The sequence below is a fragment of the Mchenga conophoros genome, linkage group LG6 (assembly GCF_057382185.1).
Source record: "Mchenga conophoros isolate Kocher_MC1m ecotype Shallow Benthic linkage group LG6, M_conophoros_male_GT1.1, whole genome shotgun sequence".
NCBI classification, from domain to species: domain Eukaryota; kingdom Metazoa; phylum Chordata; class Actinopteri; order Cichliformes; family Cichlidae; genus Mchenga; species Mchenga conophoros.
Genome location: NC_140531.1, coordinates 3,864,983 through 3,870,982, shown reverse-complemented (window position 1 = coordinate 3,870,982; position 6,000 = coordinate 3,864,983).

The following is a 6,000-nucleotide window of genomic DNA, read 5'->3' as shown; positions in this document are numbered from 1 at the left end:
GCCTAGCCAGTCTCCAGACCTCAACCCCATAGAAAATCTGTGGCGGGAGTTGAAAGTCCGTGTTGCTCGGCGACAGCCCCAAAACATCACTGCTCTCGAGAAGATCTGCATGGAGGAATGGGCCAAAATACCAGCTACTGTGTGTGCAAACCTGGTAAAGACCTATAGTAAACGTTTGACCTCTGTTATTGCCAACAAAGGTTATGTTACAAAGTATTGAGTTGTATTTTTGTTATTGACCAAATACTTATTTTCCACCCTGATTTACCAATAAATTCTTTACAAATCCTACCATGTGGATTCATGGATTTTTTTTTTCACATTCTGTCTCTCACAGTTGAAGTGTACCTCTGGTGCAAATTACTGACCTCTGTCATCATTTTAGGTGGGGGAACTTGCACAATCGGTGGCTGACTAAATACTTTTTTGCCCCACTGTATGTGTAATGTGTATATATAGACACGTGTGTGTGTGGTGTGTGTGTGTGTGTGTGTGTGTGATTTACATTACTGTGCTTGAGAGCCACCATCTACCGGAACCAAATTCCCTGTATGTGTCTGCACATATACTTGGCCAATAAACACGATTCTGATTCTGATTCCAGCTCCCGTTTCTGCTCGGTGACAACTCGTACTTTTCCACTCTCCTTTTTCTCCCTCCCTCACTCACAGACACAGAGGCTGTGTCCCAATTCAGGGTCTGCACGCTTGAAGTACGCATTTTAAGTGCGATTACGTCACCGCCACGCAACGACAGCTGTCCCAATTCGAAGTGTACTTCAAATGCATACTCCAAATGCGGTGTCGATTTCCCCAAATATCAAGCGTGGTCCGGTGCACGCTTCGTGGTCCCATATGTCCTACAATTCATAGCGCGGCGGTGGGTGTGGATAATTTTGCTGCAAAATACGGCAGACGTCAGAAGGGAGCGGCCGAAGAGTGAACTGTCAAAAGTAAGCACTGAATATAATGTCACTTATTTATGTGCGAATGTTTAATAACGAAGAACATTAAAACATTACTGTTGGCCACATGTCGGCAAAGTTGTGTGACATTAGTGATGTTTGTACTTTCAGCGTTAACTTGGTTTTAAAGCCTCTACTTCTAAATATATATATAGTCGACCTTAATCTTACAGAGAATGTGATGATTTTATGGATAATTAAAGTCAGTCATGTATCCACAAACACAACAGGCTGAAAGTCAGTGATGCTGCTCGGTTTGCAGTCCTGAATATCACAGCACAAGCAGGATTCACTGCACTGTTAATGTTAGCTATGTTATATTGCTGCCTCTGTTCGGTGGTGTCGAGCCAAACGGACTTTAACGTGTGTTTGAACGAGCTGACGGTTCACTCGTTAAGCTGAAAGAAAGATGCTTTAATCACAGCAGTCACACATGTGTCCACTGCACCATCTGGAACTCTTCTTGTTTACACTCGTAATAACGCAAACACTAAATCCTCCTTCTCTTGTGCTGTTTTGTAGCAGTGTGTACACCTGAGACTGTCACCTGTCTGTCTGTCCTGCACTCTCTCTCTGTTTCTTTCTCTCTGATTGTGGAATAAAAGTATGAACATGTGTTTATAAGTTACACTTGTGTTTGAATCCTGCAGCTTATCACACATTTGATTTCCATGTGTGACGACTGCAAGTGTCCAGAGTGAGGACAGACTGAGGGACCCACTGCTGCACATCATCTGTGAGGCTTTGCAGCCCTGATGATCCACCAGGACAAACTCAGCAGTGTGTGAGGAAGAGGAGGAGGAAGAGCCAGCAGCAGCTGACAGATGGAGAGAATAGACAGACTGTTCCCTGTTTGTGAAGGACTGCTAGAAAAGTTTAACATAACTGTCTGTGCTGAATCAGTCTTATTAGATAATGTTCAAATAATGTGATCATCCCAGTGTTTCCAGTGTGGGAGAAAGTACTCAGAGTACTCAGGGCCTTCAAGTTACACACTATGAAAGGCAGCAACAAGTTTAATGTTCAGAAACCTAAAGTATGTATCAGCAGCAGGATGGAGCTAAAAATAAATGTTTGTTTCAGTTCTATGAAGCTTTGAGTATTTTGGATCAGTAGCTGCTGTGTTTGTTGCATCATATTGCTGTACTTGTTTATATGCTTTATATATTCTGAGCTAAGTTGATCTATAGTGTTACATCATATTCTATAAGGATGTTATGTGTTTGTAGACTTTCTGCCCAGTTTGACCCATTTAGCAGACGTCAGCCTGTTTAAGGCTCTGATATCTATTCTGTATGACTTACAGCAGTTATGACATGGTCTGATTTTCACACCCAATAAAGGAATATTTCATATATCAGTCTACTCTTCATTCTATCAGAAACAGTTTTCACAGCTCGTACATTTTCCTTTTTACACACATATGTAAGCACTGCGCCAAATGTAATAATGGCAACATATTAACCGAACAATATTTGTCTCTTATGTATAATACATCTGTATATACACTTTTGAGTGAAGATTTAAGGTGATAGGAAATATAAATAACTGCAACTTGAATCTTTCAAGTTCAAGCTCACTGCTGTTATATATATATATATATAAATTGCCACTAGGTGTGAATGTGCGAGTGAATGTGAGTGTGAATGGTTGTCTGTCCCTGTGTGTTGGCCCTGCGACAGACTGGCGACCTGTCCAGGGTGTACCCTGCCTCTCGCCCTATGACAGCTGGGATAGGCTCCAGCGCCCCCCGCGACCCTGAAAAGGATAAGCGGAAGCGAATGGATGGATATATATATATATATTTCCAGTCATGTGGTCTCAGCCTCAGATACTCAACTAATCAAAGCGATGTCAAATTCAAATTCAAATTTTATTTGTCACGTACACAGTCATACACAGTACGATATGTAGTGAAATGCTTGGACAACTGCTCGTGACCTAAAGGAAAAAAAAAAAAGGAAAAGGCTATGAATAAGATAGGAAATAAATATGAAAAATTAAAAAGGGTAAATTTAACTAGGAAGGAATAAAATATAAATTAAGGTTAAAAATGAAATAACTGTACAACACAAATTAGAATGAAGGGTAAATTTAACTGGGAAGAATAAGATAAAGATAAATATATAAATTAAAGTTGAAAATAAAATAACTGTACAACAAAATACACAATATAGAACTATATAAGAATGTATGAAGAAATCTAAATAAATATATACACAATAACAGCAGCTGTACAAGTATTAACTGGAAATGAAGAATATAGTGACCAGTGTTGTGCAAAACCAAAGTCCAGAAAGTCCAGTGTGTGTGTAAGAACCATATGTGTGGGTCAGTACTGTGTGGTGGTGTGATTGAGAGACCGTATCGCCTGCGGGAAGAAGCTCCTCCTCAGTCTCTCTGTGTTGGTCTTCAGGGAGCGGAATCGCTTTCCTGACCTCAACAGAGAGAACAGTCTGTTGTTGGGATGGCTGAGGTCCTTCACGATCTTCCTGGCCTTGGTCCAGCACCGCCTGCTGTAGATTGAGTGCAGGTCAGGGAGCTCGGAGCGGATGGTGCGCTCAGCTGACCGCACAACCCTCTGTAGAGCTCGTCTGTCCTGCATGGTGCTGTTCCCGAACCAGGTTAAGATGTTTCCCGCCAGGATGCTCTCTATGGTGCACGAGTAAAAGTTCCTGAGCACCTTGGAGGGCAGTTGGAAGTCTCTCAAGCGTCTGAGGTGGTAGAGACGCTGACGGGCCTTTTTCACCACGGTGTTGATGTGACAGGACCATGACAGGTCCTGCGTGATGTGAACTCCGAGGTATTTGAAGCTGTCCACTCTCTCCACTGGGCACTCGTTGATGACGGGGGTCTGGTAGTTCCTCTCCTGCTTAGTGCTGAAGTCCACTATCAGCTCCTTTGTCTTACTGACGTTTAGAAGGAGGTTGTTCCTCTGGCACCAGTTCTCCAGATTCCTAATCTCCTTCAGGTAGGCCGTCTCGTTGTTATCAGAGATCAGGCCCACCACAACGGTGTCGTCAGCAAACTTGATGATGGTGGTGGAGCTGGTAGTGGCCACACAGTCATATGTGTACAGAGAGTACAGCAGGGGGCTCAGAACACACCCCTGGGGGGCTCCAGTGCTGAGAGTGGCGGAGGCTGAGACATGTCCGCCCATCCTTACTGCCTGTGGTCTGCCAGTTAGGAAGTTGGAGATCCACTGACACATAGATGAGCTGAGTCCCAGATGCTCCAGCTTGGTGGTGAGTGTGGAGGGAATTATGGTGTTAAATGCAGAGCTGTAGTCTATGAAGAGCATTTTAACATAATTCCCCCTTCTAGTGTCCAAGTGAGTGAGTGATGTGTGGAGGAGATGAGAGATGGCATCGTCTGTGGAACGATTTGGACGGTAAGCAATTCAATTCAATTCAATTTTATTTATATAGCGCCAAATCACAACAAAAGTCGCCTCAAGGCGCTTCATAGATACAGAGAAAAACCCAACAATCATATGACCCCCTATGAGCAAGCACTTTGGCGACAGTGGGAAGGAAAAACTCCCTTTTAACAGGAAGAAACCTCCGGCAGAACCAGGCTCAGGGAGGGGCGGCCATCTGCTGCGACCGGTTGGGGTGAGAGAAGGAGACAGGATAAAGACATGCTGTGGAAGAGAGACAGAGGTTAATAACAGATATGATTCAATGCAGAGAGGTCTATTAATACATAGTGAGTGAGAAAGGTGACTGGAAAGGAAAAACTCAATGCATCATGGGAATCCCCCGGCAGCCTACATCTATTGCAGCATAACAAAGGGAGGATTCAGGGTCACCTGGTCCAGCCCTAACTATATGCTTTAGAAAAAAGGAAAGTTTTAAGCCTAATCTTAAAAGTAGAGATAGTGTCTGTCTCCCGAAAGCAAACTGTAGTGGGTCCAGTGTGTCTGGTAGTGAAGAAATGATGAAGTCTCTGACCAGGCGTTCAAAGCACTTCATCACTACTGAGGTGAGGGCTACAGGGCGATAGTCATTGAGAGAAGCAGGGTGGGGTTTCTTCGGGACAGGAACAATGATGGACTCTTTGAAGCATGTGGGGATCACCGACTGAGATAAAGAGATGTTGAATATCTCAGTGAACACAGGAGCTAGCTGGTATGCGCAGTCTCTGAGGATACGACCTGGGATGCCGTCTGGTCCTGCTGCTTTCCTGGTGTTCACTCTCTTGAAGGCTCTCCTTACTTCATGCTCGGAGATGACGAGCACGTTTCCGGTGCTGGCAGTATCTTCCTGTCTGCAGCCGTTAGCGCCGCTAGCACTAGCATCGTTGGAGTCCTTAGCTGCAGCCTCGAAGCGAGCATAGAAAGTGTTCAGCTCGTCTGCCAGAGTCACGGCCGCGTTCGTCATACCGGTTGTTGGTGCTTTATTTCATCCCCCGCACCTGCTTTTTTATTTACATTAGTACATGGGGATCTGCCTGGCCTGGGAGCCACTGCCAGTCCCCTTGGAGACCCACCCCAAATTGCAGCATCTGTTCACGTTTCTTTATCCACCACCATCAATCGTAACTGAGAATGTAGGCCCAGCTAGTGAAATATGTCTTTAGCACATTCTCACGTGAGCATTTATTTTAACAAAATCCCCTTTTATTTCAGCTACATAGGAATACTTTCCTTCATTTTAAAATTCTGTTTTTGTCACAGTTTACTCAATATGTTAGAAAGTGGGCAACAAAATGGCTTCAGTGCAAGAAAGAAACTAGTTCTAATAGTGACCAGTAGAAAAACGCCACAATCGCACTTAAAAAAGGGTACACAAGATTTATTGTTATTTCATTGCAGAGTAGTGGGCTGGGCACTCCTTGCTGCAGTACACAGCATGTGCTGAGTTTCTATTTGCGTTTGTGAGTTTTGTCTGGGTCTGAAGTGAACTGGGATGTCGTGCTTGGAGAAAATTCTCTCAATAAACCTGCTGGATAAGAGATGACAATGTTGTTCTGTATACTTTATTAAGTCCCATAGGGAAATTACCCTCTGCATTTAACCCAGTGAAACAGTGGGC